Source organism: Lissotriton helveticus, chromosome 5_1, assembly GCF_964261635.1.
Source record: "Lissotriton helveticus chromosome 5_1, aLisHel1.1, whole genome shotgun sequence".
NCBI classification, from domain to species: Eukaryota; Metazoa; Chordata; class Amphibia; order Caudata; family Salamandridae; genus Lissotriton; species Lissotriton helveticus.
This window is the reverse complement of record NC_136065.1, coordinates 961,727,845-961,746,231: the sequence shown is the minus strand read 5'-3', so window position 1 is coordinate 961,746,231 and position 18,387 is coordinate 961,727,845. Positions and strand designations below refer to the sequence as shown.

Genomic DNA, 18,387 nt, shown 5'->3' with positions numbered 1-18,387 from the left:
TCAGTTCTGATTTTCTCATTGGGATATTTTGATGTAGACTTGTTTGTTTTTACAGTACTGATAGATCTTCATGTCATTGAATCAGATATCTAGGTGTTCCATGTAGTGCTTGAAGATGACTGAGAGAAGTAAGATTGATAATAATTTGGACTCGCCCATATATGTGGTGGCATGGATGTTATTACAACACAAGGTGCCACTTAGATTCTACGAATAAGTGCCAGAGCAAAAAACAAGTGCCAGAGCTAGGAACAGGCACATATAAAGCATTCATTCCCACACATGGAGCAAATAAAGTAACACTTTTTCTTATCAGCTTCTAAAACAATGCATTCTAGTGAAATGGCTGTAATAAAAAGATTCACAAAACAAATATCATCAAATGCTGACGTTTTCAGTGTTTTAATGAATGATATACCTTTTGAAAGAGCAATTATGGTAGTCCCCTTCGAGAAAATTCAAAGGCTTTTTTTTAGATTTTGGCTAATGGATACCCTGTCAAAACATGGCGGATATCCAATCTGCCAAATCACAATGGTTATTATTTAGGCTCTATGTTTTCAGTTTTTAAGGATTTTACAGATAAATACAAATATATGTGTTTTCTGCTTGTATTTATTTTTAAAAGTGGATAAATACAGAAAATTGTGCTGCTTTTAAGTGACTTTCCGTGCTCTCTTTCATGAATTATAGCCCAACAGCCAAGTAGATGGACACCATGGGAAATTAAAAAACATGATGACATATCTTTAAATAACGGCATGTGTCAATATACATTTTCTGGTATAATGCTAGTATTTACCTGTGCATGTATTGTTATGTAATATTTGGCAGCTTCTGGTTGAAAAAGAGATTTTATAAATATAATATAAGCACATCTCAATAAAATACAGAGATATAAAATAAAATCTAACTATTAAATATGTTAAGGCAATATGTGGAAAGAGGGGGAGTTAAAGGGGGAAGAGGAGGAAATTACATTCATTTATATCTATTTTTAACATAACTACTTCTATATTCACTAATTTTTAACCAATAGCATAAAGAAAGGAAGATAAAATAGCAAATAAATAGCAGTGATATGAATACAGTTATATATAAATACATTTAACCATGGGGGTTTACATACCTCTTCAACTCAGGGGTTATTAACTTGTATTACATTTGCAGGTACATCTAGAAAATGAATAATGGGTGACCACAGGAAATCTCTTTTCATTGCAAGGGAAATGGGATCGACATATGCTCTATCCAGTCTGTGGTTATGACAAATCCGATACCACCAAGCTCGGTAGGAAATACGAGTAGCATCCTTCCATGCCCTGGTAATCTGTTAGAAAGCAACTGCAAGGAGTTGATCAATAATATTAAAAGTGTTTGAGTGTGAAACCCAGTAATCAGATACACTACCTAGAAATATATTAACATAAGTAAAGTGGATTTGTGTATGAAAAATATATTTGATTTGTCACCAGACTTGCTTCCAAAAGTTATGAATATGAGGGATCATAAATAACGTGTTTTAAGTCTGCTGGGGTTTTGTTTAAAGACCAACAGGAGAAAGAAAGAGTAGGGTTTATTTTACGTAATGAGAAAGGGGTAAGTAAAAGTCTGTTGTAAACATGAAATAAAGTTTTAGTAATATTAGGAGCTCTAGAAGATTTCCTAATTTTAATCCAAACCCTATTTCAGGTGGGAATAGAAAGGGAAAGTTGAAGATCAGTTTTCCATGAGAGTTCCACTTCCGTTTTATCTCTAGTGACTGGAAAAGATGTTAAATAAATGTTGTATACTTGGGATGCGGATGAAGAGAGAGCCAGGACTGACAGTACAGTAGGAGGTGAAGATGAAGAAGTAGATATGAGCACCAAACAATTGTAAGTTGACTGGATAAGTGAAATTAAGGATGCATATTTATATGCATAATTAGGGAGGTAAAGAAAAATGTGCTTGAGCAACTATAAAAGATATCCAAGTATTATCCTGATAAAGTTGGTGAACCCAATGGAGTTCTTTAACAAACCAATCTTTCCAAAAAATAATTCTATTATTAATTTTAAGATGTTTATTGTACCATATTGAAGAGTGCAGAGATGTATCTTTAGGAAAGATATGACTTGTAAGAAAAGGTTGGGGTATTTTGCAAGTATTATTAAAAATAGGAAGAGACAGTGACAAAGAACGATGAGTAAAAGATAAAAATTCTTGAAAGGAGAAACATTGCAGAAAAGATTTTTCAATAATAGTCCATAGTGGTAATGATGAATCATCATCATCGTCTTGGAGTAATAGAGAGGATTGTTTAAGAGAGAAGGTGGTATGACAGGCTTGAAAATCTGGGAAATTAATGCCCCCCAAATGTTTAGGTAGTTTAAGCTTATGTAGAGACATACAAGGTTTTGTATTATTCCACAAAAAGTTCGATAGTATACAATACATTATTTTAAATAGAAAATTAGCAATATTTATAACACTATTAGAAACATAAACAAGTATTATAGGAACCAATATCATTTGTATCATGTCAAGACCAGTGCTTAATTTGTGCCGGTGCTTAGCACCGGCACTTAAATATCAGGGCCGGGTCTACTGCGCGCACACCCACATTGATGATTTGTTTTTGTAAAAACAAATATACGGTATTCGGTATATACCTTTATTGTTGTACTTGTACTATCTGCAACCACAGGCCCGGCCTGCGGCAGCAGCATGTTTTTTCATGTATATATTAATATGTATGATGATTATCCCGCCGGGTGCTGAGTGCGGTGTGAGTCATAACTGTCATCACCGGCGTCAGGGCGTTTAAGCGGTTTAATGCGAGTGCGAGTTAGTTGCAAGTGAGTGCCCCCCCCGTCCGCCGTCACGACTCACATTTCTTCTTAATCACTGCACGTGAGGTAGCACTAGCAGCCCTGCTGCCCCTGCCCAGGCCAAGAGAGAATATATATTGAATAATAGTATTAGTACTGAATATATATAAATATAAAATATGTGCCAGCAGCCAAGTTTTGTTTCATCACCATGGCGGACGCAGAGTTGTTGACAGTTTCTGTTTGAGTTTGCCAGTGGCCATGGGTGGGCAGCGCGCGCACAGATGTTTTTTGACTTTGGCTCTGGCAGGCTGCCACCAGTTGCCACGCCCCAGCATAACCTGCACAGTTACATCAGCAGGCGGCAGATCCCCAGGCCACGGCCCATGAGTCATCCACATTAAGTAATCCCGGCGGGCCCGGCCCGACGTGACCAACAACGACGACAAAGCTGAAGGGCAGAGCTGCCTGGGCTGTCCTGGCTGTGCTGCAACTGTTTCTGGTCTGGAGTGGCAGCCTGGTACTAGTGTCTACACGCCACAGCCTCAGGACGGTCTGGCACTGCAGACTGCGGCGGCGGCCTGGTAGCAAACAGGCAGCATGCAGAAGTACCACTAAGTTAGCAGTGTGTGTGTCCTCCCTGCCGACCGGCCCACCACGAATAACGGTAAGAACTGAAGATAGAAATTAAATTAAGCAAAGCACCCAAAGTTTTAAGTTAAGCTCTACAGCAGTAATTGAAATAATTGTAATTTGTAAACTAGCTAACTAGGTAAGCTAAGCCAGCTGAGCTAACTAGGGATGCCAATTCATGCTGAATACCGGCACCGTCCAGACACCGAGAGCATAAGAAAGGTGCGGGGAGAGTGATTCTCCTAATGAGGAAGAAATAATACACACGTGACGTTTATGGATCATTTACACTACAGACATCAAATACCCGGGCCAGCACAGACCGTGGCACTGAGGTGCCAGCACCACACCGGAGAAGGGCGCTGTGTGTGTTATCCGAGTGAGACATGAAAGGCAGGGGATGGCGCTGGCGGATGTCACTTAGGTTTAGCTCGGGCCTCGGGCCTAATCCCACAATAGTGGCTCTGGCTTGTTTCCTGTCAGGGCTCTGTGTAATTGTAGGGCTTCGTGTCTGCTTCACAGGCTTCGTGGCACCCTAGTTTCAAATTTAACAGCCATCTGGATTTATCAAAGCGCACCAGTCTGGCGCAGCAGCCTCTCTTTCTTTGGCAAATGTTGTCTGACAGATCTCGCCTCGTACCGCCTGTGTTTTAGGGAACAGAATGTAAGCAATGCCTCTCACAAACCACCATCACCACAAGCACCATGGCACCCCTCATTTCAGCATGGCACACATTGTATCATTGCAATATTCTGAACAACAAAATTACGTTGATGTAAGTGAGTCTATTTTCGGATCTTACTCCTGGAGTTGAGCTTGTCTCTCTGCACCCCAGCTTTTGGTTACAAGAAGCAGAGAGTGGTGAAGTGACTTGCCAAAGATCACTGGCTGTCACCTCCTTTCGGCGCTAGGATTTATAGCAAGGTTTAAAGGTGTACAGCCCCCCATGTTGTCTTCAGCACATCTCATGCGCTCATGTATGTGTTTACTTTTCCCTGATGTCACCCGGGCAGACCACGTCACTCCGTGTATCCGTCATTTTGTGAACAGGCCCTTGTGTCCCTCTCCGTGTCCATTTTTAATGCTCTCCCACTTAAGCCCTTCCAAGTGTTTCTTTCGGACTCTGTCAGCACAGGCGGTAACATTTTCTCATTGCCCGTGTGGAGGATGTGTTTGTTACCCACAGTCCTAGAAACAATTCTGTGTGTAGTGGGCGCTAGGGTTGTATGCTCGACCCCTGGCCTGATTATGGACAAGTGAAATCCGAAGTATGCAATAGTTCAAAGCAAAGGTGCCAACCCTGAAGGAAAATCCCACAGACCAGTTTCAAATGGTGTATATTGCATCCAATATTAGATTTTTGAACATCTTGTGTACAGGGACGTTGACAAGGCCACTTCTATCATGGAACTTGTCTTCTTTTTGGAGGTTTATATAGCATGAACTTGACCCGGAGGTATTACAGGAGCACCAGTTACGTGACATGAGGATACATTCATTTTTGGGTAGGCACAGGGAGATAAATTAATTTGCCTCTGTCTACTCAAAAGCTGTAAAGTAAACTCAGAAAATAACATGAATGTATAGGGTTCAACTAGACGCTTGGCTAAAAGTTTCAGAAGGAAACACACATGCAGCAACAAACGTTATGATTTAGATGTTTATTAATATATGCTATATGCTTGTAATCACAATTTATCTCTATATGTCTAAAATATGTGTTAACATCTTTTTATACGATTTGGAGTAAAAACAGTTATCGCTGTAGCATCACCAGCCTCCTGTATTAAAAAAAAAGTATACTTAATAAATACATATACATATACACAGAGACCTCTTCTTATCATCTGTTCCATTCTCATTCCCAAGTTGCTTCAGTCCCCTTCAGTTACTGGCTCTTTCAGTGTGAGTGACGCCTTGGTCCAGATTGTATGTGCACATGCACCTAAAAAGTAGTGCACTGTGCACTTCAGTGCCAAGACTGGTGGAACAACCCCTTACTTTGCCATTGATGTGTTTTATTTAATTCTTTATGGTGTTAGTCATTCTTGTTCACGTGAACAAAGAACACTCCTTCTTTCCAGTAATAAGAATTATATTTTCCTGTGACCTACTTTAAAGCTAAAAAGGCTTTCTAAACTAGTTCAAAGTATACCTGACTGGAAAGTAACAATATTGTGCTATCCAAATTATAAGTCATAGTTGATATTTTTAACATGTAACAATTTTTAGGCCGGTATTTTCCTTTTTCTTCTTTTTATTTCTGTGGCACATACTTGCAGTACAGAGCAAAAAAAAAAAATAATAGCCTTTGCACAGCATGCATAGGCCAGACCTGTTGGCTTTGCCAATGCTTTTTTATTTTAAGATGTGACTGTTTGTAATAGTTATTGCAATTCTAGTCACGTGGTGCATATATAAACAGACTAAAACAATGGAATGCAAAGCCACTGTGCATGTCCCCGTGTTAATGTTTGATTTGAGTGTCTACCCAATGCGTTTTTATCAAAGAGATATAAACAGGAACTCTCCTACTGCATGTAGATTCACACCACAGTCTGTTTGCAGGACCAGCAAGCGGCCACTTTAAAAAGTAACTCTTCAGCAGCACAGAAATAACATGCTTCAACTTCAGAAGCATGAATGGCTGGATGCACGACCCAGTGTCATGCACAGCCAGCTACCATTGGTTGCAGGTTGCAGAAAAATCTCTGCAACGGGGACATTAATCTGGCCCTGTTCACAAGCTCTCGTGAGTAGCCACAATAACTGTAGCATGTAAAGTCAGAATATTAAAATGTTAAAAGCACTTTTCTGAAAACCCACATAATCGAAAATCTTTGTCGTCATTGCAGTGGAAAACAAATCAATAGAAATACAGATTTAACAGAAATTTCTGGAAAAAACATAAGCAGTTGAAAAAAAATAATAATTACGTATTTAAAAATGGTGTACCCAGTATAAAATATTTTTGTAAATAAGACATTTTGGGCCAGATGTAGGTCACCATTTACCGGTCGGTAATGGCCGATTTCGGCCGTTACCGACCGGTATTTGGGATTTGGCATGTAGGGGGCATCTCATTTACAGAATCGGTATATTTACCGATTCGGTAAATATACAGAATCGGTAAAATACCGAATCGGTAAATTTACGGATTCTGTAAATCAAGATGTAGGTGGCACTTCAAAGAGTGCCACAGGCCCTTTTGGAGTCGGTATTTACCACCCAATCCTATTGGGTGGTAAAATACCGAATACCAGTGTACATGCACATCTGTGCATGTACACCTATGCCATGTGACACACAGACATGCCCTTAGGGCATGTATGTGTGCCACATGGCACACAAGCCTGCAATTGGGGTGCTACAGGGTGTCAAAGTGACACCCCATTCCCCCTTCCAGGATTCGGTATTTACCGATTCGGTAAATACCGAATCGGTATTTTCAATTGATTCCTATGGGCTTCAAAGCCCATAGGAATCAATGGGGAATACCGATTCGGTATTTACCGAATCGGTAAATACCGAATCTTACAGATTCGGTAATTGTAAATTAAAAATTACTTACATCTGCCTCCTTCCAATTTACCGATTCATGAATACCGAATCGGTAAAATTCGGTATTTATGAGTCGGTAAATTAGATTTACCTACATCGGGGCCATGATGAATTGGTTTCCGCCGATTGGTAAATTCTATTCATCTTTAAAATTTTAATTAAGTTGTTTAGGTGAATTGGCATTTTATGAACTTGCATTTTTTTTTATTCAATGATTAGCCCTTAACGTGTCCATCACCCACAACTACACTCGGTTGAAATTCACACTTTCATCTCTAAATTCCAATAAGGTTACCTTACAGCGTTTAAAAAGAACAACTCGAAAATGAAAAGAAAAATGTTGGTATTTGCACATAATTGTCTGTGTACGTTTGATTGAGACGTGTGTTTTGTGCATGCTCTGCACTTTTGTACAAGTGCCAATACGCTTTCTTTGGACCTAAAAAGGCGCAAGCAAGCTGTCTCTGGTAACGTCATTTCCCCCTAACCTCTGGGATCACAAGAGGCGGAAGTGGCGCGTTGGGTTCAAAGCTCCCTGGTGTAAGTCCCTGTGCACTATAGGTAATCTGAAAGTGTTCATGCGATGCAAATGCTTCGATTGTAGCTGGTGAGTGTGTTTTACTGATACAAGCTTCTTTGACCTGTAGATATGGACGTCATGGGTCTTTTTCAACGATACCATGGACAAGCACCCCGCCCTTTCCATTGAATTGGTATAGTCCATCAAAGATGTCGTGATCTCGGCTGTGGAGGCCCAGTGGTGAATATGCATGCAGGAGGTGGTGTTTTCATGAGAGTTAGGTGTGCATTGCAATACTTAAACACCATTGGTATGTACCACTTTCGGGGGTGTTCCTGTCCAAAGCTGAAGGCATTGGTCCTCGCAGAAGGTGCCCCCACCGCAGTCTGCTATGTGTTGTATTGGTGTGCCCCATCCTGGTGTAAGCGTGAGCTCCCCGATTTAGTTGACTGTGGCTGTGTGGCAAGTAGCTTGAGTTTTAGTAACTGGGGAATGATGAAAAGCCTGCATACAAGCCCTCTAAATCAGCAGCCATTTTAATCAGTGTACGTGTCCTCTTTTAAAATGCGGTATGGACTTTGAGGTGACTGCAGCCCGTATCCTTTGCTGTGAGTTCTAGTAAAATGTCTAAGGACAGGCCAGGCCGACAGGAAGGGTGGCATACATTTTCATGACGTGTATAGGCAAAGTGGGTCTGTGGTGCCGGAGTGTAAACATTATGTTGTTTGTTTCTGGTAGCAAAAGCTTGTGCAGTGCATCAATACCATGCCGCTAATTTTTGAAAAATTATCGGTGTTAACGGTGCAAGTTGCACATAGACGCTGTCACAGGTTGCTGAGGGGAGCACAGATGAGGTGGATTGATTGTGTGGTGTTCAGTGCTTAATTTGAGCCCAGTGTTTTCCGCTGCAGAGACTGACGTTGGTATCCCCGAATCTCTTGATAGACTCCCACAAGCTTCGACTGTTAAGGGTGGAGGTGCAGGTTGTACTGCATGACCATAGCCTGTCAACAATCAGCACATGTGTGTGTGTGTCCAATTACAAGTTCTCCTCGAGGCACAACTGGAGTAGGAAAGCTGGTCCGGGGATTGTAAGATGTCTGTGAGGACTCTGCTACATTATGCTCCCATACAGGGCGTTACACGTCTGTGACTGTTCAACAACTTTCAGCGATGTTTGTAATTTTTTTAGGACAACAACAGGTTGTGTTGAAGATGTACTCTATTTTGCTGCATAGAAAAATTATTTCTCTAGTGTGGCCTGCAACAAAAACTCTAGTCCAAATTATCTATAAAACTTTAGGCCTTGGATTCCTACTCCCGAATGTCAATACATTGAAGTTTATTTTTCAAATGTGTAAGTTTAGTGTTTTAAATAAGACAGCACAGGTGCTCATGCCAGAACATGGATGTAAAGTTATCTCTGACTGATACAAATAGTAGCTACAACACACAGCTGTTGCAGGAGGCAAAGAATCCCTGCCAGCACAGCATTTCTGTGATAGGCTCGAGAATCGGGGTAGCTTGCAGTTTCACTCTTCTTACCATTAAACACAGGCCTGGCCTACATGCTGCCTGCAAAGTGCCCTTGAGGCCTTGCTTAACCCAGGCATGGGTCTGCTTTTCCTATCTGGGTAAGCGAGTTTTCCCCACTTCGAGGGAGGCCAGCTGCCCAGCTCACTTCACTAGCCCATTCCTGAGCCTGAGATTGCCTGAAGTCAAAGTGCCAAGCCCTTGAGGTACCATAGCAAATGTGACAGCAGGAGTAGGGTCCCTATACAACCTGTCTTCCTCACAGGATTTACTTTGCTTCAGAGACCTATGTCGAGCCATCTTTACAGCTGTTTCAAAGAGCTAGCCTATGGCCTACACACATCATTAACAAATAACAACTAGCGATGTCTGGTAGCTACTCAACAGTCCAAAGCATCATCCGATAATAAATGCAGGAATTCTACCACAGCACTGGATAGAGCAGGAAGTTGAGGCACTTGGGGTTGGTGGTGAGTTTAAGATTGTGGAAAGGTTTGGTTTATAGTTCACCAACACCACAACAAGCAGTGGTCTTCAAAATGTTCCACTGGAACACATACCACACTCTCACCACTTCCGCCAGAATGGGCAAGGCTCATTTGCTATGTTTGTCCTTAGTGTAATGTTTGGCTTTTTCACAATCTTTTGACTTCTTCAGTGATGTAACATTGAGGGCAGCACCAACACTCGGAAAATTGTTCCAGCGCTACAGGCTTGGGTGCCTTTCTTTTGACATTTACCTGATTTCTGGCCTGGGTACCTTCCTGTGATGTTTCCATGATTTCTGGCCTGGGGGCCTTTGTGTGACGTTTCCATGCTTCATTGTCTGAGTATTTATGTGTGAGATTTCCATGCTTTCTGGCATGGGTGCTTATGTGTGACATTTCCCCAGTTTATGGCTAGGAATGGATGCTTATGTGACACACACATTTCCATGGTTTATTCCATGGGTGATTATGTGTGACATTTCCATGCTTTCTGGCGTGGTTACCTTTGTGTGACGTTTACATGCTTCCTTGTCTGAGTACTTATGTGTGAGATGAGATTTCCATGCTTTCTGGCCTGGGTGCTTATGTCAGGTCATTATTTACGATTTACTTTGCTTTAAAAGTTAATACAGCTAATATTTAATGGAAAATGTGTTGTGCACCATTGGATTTTCTTTTTACAAAATGTTCTTGAGGGGAGAATTCTACCCCATGCAAAGTCCTCCAGCAGTCGTTAAGCTTGCTGCGCTCGCTTGATACACACCGTAAGGGGGCTGGTCTAACAACTTGCCAGGGTTGGTGTGGGTTCCCAGTCTGTCCTAGAGACGGAGTGTTGATTAAGTAATCATTTTTGTGAATCGCAGTGTGTAACTAAGCCTGCACACTGCCACCTCACCCTGCTTTTGTTGTAATACCAGAACCAAAAACTTAAAAGTGAGACAAACTTTAAAGACTTTGTGTGTCTTTAGAGTGAATGCTGCAGGGCTGCCTGGGGTATGATTTGGAAAAGGCCTGAATTTGGGTGAGCCCCGTAGGATCGATTTGGATTGTCCATGTTGAGAGACATCATGGATAATATATGTGCAGATGCAGAAATGTCTTTGATACAACCTGCAAATAAATATTATTTGTGCATGTTACTTAGATGAATTGACATGACACTTTGCACATGTCTAGCATGTTTTTTTTCACTTTGCTTCCCTAGAATGTCACACAGTGGACAGAAGAAGATTTCAAGCTACTTCACAAAATTTAAGCCCAAGATTAATGAGGAGCCTGCTAGCAAACTTTCTAAAAAAGACCATGCACTTCCAGTGGATGAAGGGAACAAGGAAGATGAAGTGCGAGAGAAGGCACTAGATGACGAGAGTGACACCACTACTAGCAGCAGCGTTATCATCACCCCTACAGAAGAAAAGACACAAGATAGTCCTCTTAGAGATGAGCAGCATCATGCTGTGGAGATTGCTGTAGAGATGGAGGAAACTCCAAACACTAGCAAACAGTCTGACATATTATCCCTGAAACCACATTCAGACAGAGGGGCAGATTTATGATAACTGGCGCATCCCCAGGGATGCGCCAGTTATTTTGCGCCGCTGCTCCGCAACCCATGGTGCGCCGCATTTACAATGCGGCACACCATGGGGCAAAAACGGCACAGATGCGTGACGCATCTGTGCTGTAAAGGTGGCGCATTGCTGGAGTTGCGTCGCAAGCGCGACACAGCTCCAGCAAGGCTCGGGGGTGCCCCATCTTTACAATGCTGCGTCAAGACCTACGCCTGCTTCAAGCAGGCGCAGGGTTTTGACGCAGCATTGGCCTGAAAGTGACTGAGTGAAATCTTATAGATTTCACTCAGCCACTTTTGCGAGGCGCACCTGCCCCGGAACGCCCACCATGCGCCGGAACGCCCACAAGTGGCGCAGGGCTTTACAACGTGACGCATCTGCCTAGATGCGTCACGTTGTAAATGGGTCGTAGGGATGCGCCACGTTTATGCCGCAGTTGCGTGACGCAAACGTGGCGCATTCCCAACATAAATCTGCCCCAGAGTTTTTAGGAAAGGCATTCTTCCTAAAGGTTGGAAACATGACCAAAAAATATATTTCCAACGAAAGCATCCATGGTTAATTGTTAAAGGCCCTAACCTTGGCGTGATCTTGGTGCTGAGAAATCCAGGGGAATGAAATTGTCCAAAGAATGGACTGGGTCTACTGTGAAGGCATATGGCACCAATATAGAACAGCAGCAGAAGGCATTGAGGAAAAAGATTGGAGAACATGCACTAAGCAAGGCTCATGTTGCAACTTTAAAAATCTTAGAAAACGCTAAGAGAGATCCTTTATTGCAAGTAACTGCAAAAGCGCAATCTGTACAAATGTCAGCAACAGCCAGAATATTCTGTGTAGCTTATAAGGAAGCAAAGCGATATAGGCTAGCGTATGGTTTTGAAATGGAGATAGACTGCCACCAGTTGAATGGACTAGATATGGGTCGAATTTTGCACTCCAATGTTGCTTGCTCAAACATACAACGCCACATATCCTCAGAAATGAAGAGGAAGATATTTGCCAAAATGAATGAGCTTTGCCCAAAAGTAAGTCTTTTACTAGATGAAACCACTGCGTTAATTAGGTAAAGTTCTTTAATTGTGTACATGCAAATGCAGCTACCTGGCATGGACTCCCCAGCTAATATGTTTGTTGACCTCATTGAGCTGAGTGATTTGTCAGCTGATGGCATAGTAAACAGTTTACTGTCTGCACTAAAAAAAGATCCAGGTAATATAAGTGAGGACTTTCTCTCCAAATGCCTGGTTTCAGTTGCCTGTGATGGAGCTTCAGTGATGTTTGGACGCCACAGTGGTGTTGTAAAGAGATTGCAAGAAAAAATCTCTTCCAATATTGTAGCCTGGCACTGCTCAGCACATCGCCTGGAACTTGCCGTTCATGATGTCATGAAAGATATTGGTGCTACAAATCATTTAAAAAACTTACTTGATAAGCTGTATTCTCTATTTTCCACCTCTGTTAAAAACCGTTTGAAGCTTAAGGAATGTGCTGAAGCTCTTGACGTTCTGCTTTGCAGAATAGGTAGAGTGTTAGATACTCGTTGGGTTGCATCAAGCTTCAGAACACTGGAGGCTATTTGGAATGCTTATCCTGCTCTCTACAAGCACTTTAATAGTGCAGCTGATGATGTTTCCCGTGACAGTTCAACATGAAATATGTACACAGGCCTAGGAAGGTGGTTATCATCTACAGTTTGTTTCTAATCTTGGCCTCATGTATGATGCTCTTCAGGAGTTATCCGAGTTATCACTCGAGTTACAGAAACATGATTCTACAATCATTGATTCTCATCGGGCTATTTGTCGGCAAATAGCAGTGTTTGAGGCAATGGTAGACAGGCATGGGAACCATTTCTCACTATGTAAAAAGGCCATGGAAGAAAATATATTCCAAGGTGTGGTGCTGCACAAAGGAAAGACCACTGACAAAATCATTGAACAGGGTCAGTTTTTTCATAGCCTTGCAGAAAATCTAAGACATCGTTTGTTGTCTTCCAGAGGAACTAATTCTGCTGACAAAAAGGCTGAGTATGATACACTGATTAGCGAAGTGAAAGTTTTATACAAACAGTACTGGCCTGATGAGCTACCTGTTCTTTATGGTGAAAGTGATATTGAGTCTCTGTGTAAAAGATTCAACATTGCCAGCCAAGAAACCATTTGTGCTTACAGAGAGTAGAAGGCACCTGGAGGCAAAGAAATTAAAAGGCAGTTCAAGGAACTTTTGATGGCCATACACACTATTGCTATCAGTACTGCAGAATGTGAGTGGGGCTTTTCTAAAATTAATCTTATATGCACATCCACAAGAGCATCATTGGTGACTGAAACAATATCATCTTTAATGTTTTTAAATCTTGTTGGTCCACCATTTAGGAGATTCAACCCATTCCCCTACGTTCAATCCTGGCTTGTAAAAGGACGAAGATTAGCTGATGACATTAGGAGTAAAGCAAGGAAAGAGGAGGACTTGGAATGCACAAGCAATTTAAACTGTTTCTGGGGTTTTCTAGAAAAATAGATGTAGCCCATTCCAACTGAAAAAATGTGTGTCATTGCAATGTTTTGGAAAAGTTAGGCTTTACTGTGTCAGGATATTTAGTTGTTCTAGTTTATATAGGTTATTTATTTGTATTTATACCACTTTGTTGATAGTGTCAATTTATTTAATATTGTGTTATATTTATGTGTCGCCCTTGTTTGGATGTTATATTTATTGTTCTATTTAATATATTTTATTTATTTTGTTTTTATGACACTTAACTTGCTTTTTTGTTTTTCATTTTAGGACATGTATTTATTTGTATTTATATATTTTATTTTCTGTTAGTTTGTCTTTATATAATTATATTTTGAATGACACTATGCCTGGTTATTTTGCACTAATAGGTATGACTTATTTAAGATACAGTCAAATTCAAACTGCCCAGCCACTACCTAATCCTTTGGCCTAGGTTTACCTCAAGGACATTTTGGTGGAGATCACCTTTTTCTTTGCTTTATCTTAAGATACAAATCTTTAATTAAAAAGTCATATTTTGAACATATGCCTCGTTTTTAATCTGTGTTGCCTGTGTCATACAGAACTACAAAGTTCAATTTTTTCTTTTTTACTATTCTGAATGTCTAATATATGCACATATAGCTCCAGGGGAGTAAGTTATAGTAACAAGCCCAATTGGTAATCATCCTTTTTTTTTGTTTCTCTAAAGCAGTCGCTTTAACGGAATATTCCACTATACTGATTAACCCCATACCGCTTTGGCCACTAGAAGTGACAGTGTCTGACTCATTAAAGTGTATTGCATGATCATATTCAGTTTATCTGTTTGGACTAGTGTTTTCACAACATTTTGTTTTATTTTGTCACATAACTTAAGCTATGTCAAAGTTGTACCTTTGAAATCATAGACTCTGTTAAAAATGGCATACCTTACCCCCAGTATTGTCCTTTCCCCAAATCAGCACACAGAGCACTGAAATTGTCCCTTTTCAATGCATTAGTGGTTTTAGGTAATTTATTCCAAACTTGTGCTTTAAATGCACATTTGCTTCAATCTTTTTCATAATGGTTCACGGGGACCCTCCTATCAAAACCTTACGAAGGCTCACTTTCTGAAATTCAGATCAGGTATTATATTTGTCTTTTAGCAGTGCCACTTGCAGATGTGGGTGGAGCTAATAGAGTAAGTGGGTGGAGCCAGTGGAGGGAGTGGATGTAGCCAGGAAATAAATAGGTGTGGCGTCTGAAAAACATTTCAGCACCTGCACTTCATATTTTACAAATTAAGCACTGACTCAAGACGGCCCACAGTGATAAAAACTTGGGATTCCATCTGGATGTGGTAGTTCTCAAGAGATTCTGTATTTCTTTTAAATTCAGTAACATGGAGTCTTTAATAGAAGATTTAAATCACAAACCTAGATATTTCATTTTATCCGCGGACCAACGGAAACCAGAAGAAATATAATCTACTGAAAAACATAGCTTGTTCAGTAGGTGGAATTCACATTTGTCAACATTTAATTTGCAACCAGACACAGATGCAAATAAAAGTAATTCATATAAGAAAGCCGGTGAAGAAGTCTGTGGTTGTGATAAAAAGAGCAACACATCAACAACATAAAAAGAGAGTTTTAATTGGTTGGTTCCATATTTAAAACCTGTAATCTGAGAGATTGAACACATTCTATAAACAGAAACAGAGAAAGAGGACGTCCTTGTCTTACTCCAAGATATAAAGAAAAAGATGGCAAGATAAGACCATTAAATAAGATGGAGGAGACAGGAGAAGAGTATAATAAGGAGATATAATTTATACATTTATGACCAAAACCAAACCCTGATAAGGTAGAAAAAATAAAGAACCATCCAACTCTATCAAAAGCTTTCTCAGGGTACAAAGAGATGGCTGCTAAAGAGTCTTTATAGGAATTGGCTTTGGTAAGGCCATTAAAGAAGAATCTAGTGTTATCTGAAAGGTGTCTACCTTTAATAAACCCACACTGTTCACACCCAATTAGTTGGGGTAAAAAAGACTCTAAACAAAGAGCTAGAACCTTTGCAAAAATCTTGTAGCCTAAGTTAAATAAATAAATAGGGTCTACAATTTTTACACAAAGTTTGATCTTTACTGTCCTTGGGAAGAAGGCATATCAAAGCCCCTTGAAAAGAGCCGCTGGATTTTTTGAAAGAAGTGAAATTATTGATGTCGTTTAGGAATAAGAATTTGAGATAAATAAGAATAACATTTAATCGTGAAACCATCAGGTCCTAGGGCTTTACTACGTTTAATAGTACAAATAGCATTAATAATATCTAGATCCCGAATATCCTCATCTAATACCAAAAAATCTAGATCAGAGGAGGGTGGATTAATAGTAGATAAGTATTAAAGTATATCCTTCTGAATTACAGAGGAATCAGAAGGGTAAAGAGATTGAAAAATCTGATAAGATATCTTCATTTTGTAAACCATGTGATTATTGGAAGAAAGAATAGAGCTAATCTTGGTGCATTCTTTTTTAACTTTAAGATAATTAGCTAAAAGCTTCCCCACCTTATTTTGAGCTCCATAACATTTGGCTGAAGACTTGAGTAAGGATCAATTAGCATTTTCTGTAGATATTTTATTGAATTCAAAATTAGATCTGACAAGTTCTTCTAGACAGGATTTCGAATTTGTGCGAAAAAAAGAATGTTCTAATTGTTTAATGCGTGCCGTAAGTAATTGCAATTTAAGCAAAGAAGATTTCTTTCAATGAGATACAAAAGAAATTATAAGGTCCCTAGAGGCTGCTTTAAGGTATCCCAGATCATCTGTGGAGACATAGATGGAGTTTCATTTTCAAGAAAGAAAGTGGTGACAAAAACTTCAAATTTCTGAGTAAAATTGGAATCTAAAAGGAGGGAGTTATTAAATCTCCATCCCTGAGTAGGTGGAAAAAGTTCCAAGTTTAAAGTAACCGGGGCATGATCGGAAATTAATATAGAACCCATGTTAGAATGAGTAATATGTTGTGTGAGTGCTTTTGAAATAAACAGATAATTTATACGAGATTGGGACGAGTGTACAGGGGAAAAGAAAGTGTATTCTAGAAGTGTAGGATTGCATAATTGGCAAGCATCTACTAGTGACCGTTGTTGAATAGTGGATGTAAACTGGGAGTGCATAGGAGAGGAAATGAATTTAGACTTAGAATTATGGTCAATAATAGGGTCCATAACCAAATTACATTCTCCACCAACTAATAAGTATTCATCTTGAAAGGACATCAATTTAGATAGGCCAAAAGGTAACGCCTGGGGCAGTAGGTGCACAAAGATTAAAAGAGTAATGGAGATATTGTTAAGTAACAATAAAACAGAAATCCATCTACCCACATCATCAGCATCTTGCGTGAGAATCTGTAAGTCAAGACGTTTATGACATAAAATGATTGCCCCATTATGATTTCCCGTACCTGGAGAAGCAAAAACATGATCTAATATTTGTCTTTTAAGTTTAGGGAATTCCTTATCTGAAACACGGGTTTCCTGTAATAAAGCTATATAACATTTTAAATTAGATAAATGCGTTAGTACTCTTTGATGCTTTATAGGCGAACCCAAACCCTTAACATTCCATGAAACAACATTCAGAGCCATTTATAACAGTTGAGATGATATAAACATTATATAACAATAATTAAAACAACAAAAAATGGACAGCATTACACAAGTAATATTATTTTACAGTACTGCACCAGCAATATTAATAGAATAGAAATAGAAATAAGTAGTTATGAAAAGGCAAAAAGTAACAAAGAAATATAGAAGTATATATATAGAAGTAGAAACAAAGGGAAAAGAATAAAGAGAGAAAAGGAAAAAGGAAATTCATCAATGAAGGGGAAGAATTATCTGAAAAAATATTTTAAAAAAGGTGAAGCAAAAAAGGGAAAAACATGTAAAACAAGAAAGAAACGTAAACCATACATTTCAAAAACATAATGACCAACTGCAAAAAGACCGGGGATAACAGAAATCATGTATGAAAATATCTGCACCTACCAGAAGAGAAAAACACAACAGGTGACTATCCAATAGGGAAGCCAGAAAGAACTTAAAACAAAATGTGAATGAACAACAATCTTTGGGAGATAGAGCATATTAAACCATTGGCACCACAAAGTTAAACAGTGGCAAGTCTAGAAACATCCATATTGTCTTCTCTGCACTGATCTAGGAATCTTTGTAGCAAAGCAGGATGCTCATAATTTGTAGTTCTGTTTTTATATGTGACTTTGAAAAGGCAAGGATGGAAGAGGCCAAATCTGGCATTAAGAGTACGAAGTGCTGGTCTCATATCCAGGAATTTCTTTTTTTGATCTGTTTCTTTGGCATATTCTTGGGCAAAAAAGAGATTAGAACCTTACCACAAGATACGACCCTTGCGTTTAGCTGCTTGCAATATCTTTAATAAATCTGTGTATTCCAAGAAGTATATGATGTCTCCTCTAGGTTTGACTGACGAGGTCACCATAGTTGGATTGCTACCTAAACAATGTGCTCTTTGAATGTTCAAGACAGGGGAGTTGGAAATATCAAAAGTTTGTGGGAGGAATGATTTAAAGAATGGAATGGGGCCTGAGCCTTCCAAGCCTTCTGCCAAACCATATATGCACAAGTTATTACGTCTATTACGGTTCTCAAGATTTTCCACTTGTTTTTTGTGAAATTAAATTTCAGATTTCATCAAAGGGACTTGTTTCACAACAGGCAT

At 39.7% G+C, this 18,387-nt stretch overlaps 1 long non-coding RNA gene across 1 annotated transcript in view; it reads right to left on the bottom strand.

Annotated features, from left to right (window-relative positions):
• Nucleotides 1-18,387, bottom strand: part of LOC144753459 (uncharacterized) — a 294,163-nt gene that overhangs the window by 37,017 nt on the left and 238,759 nt on the right. Inside the window, exon 3 of the long non-coding RNA XR_013594368.1 lies at nt 803-837. This is a non-coding gene — a long non-coding RNA (uncharacterized LOC144753459). The remainder of the gene's footprint in view (nt 1-802; nt 838-18,387) is intronic.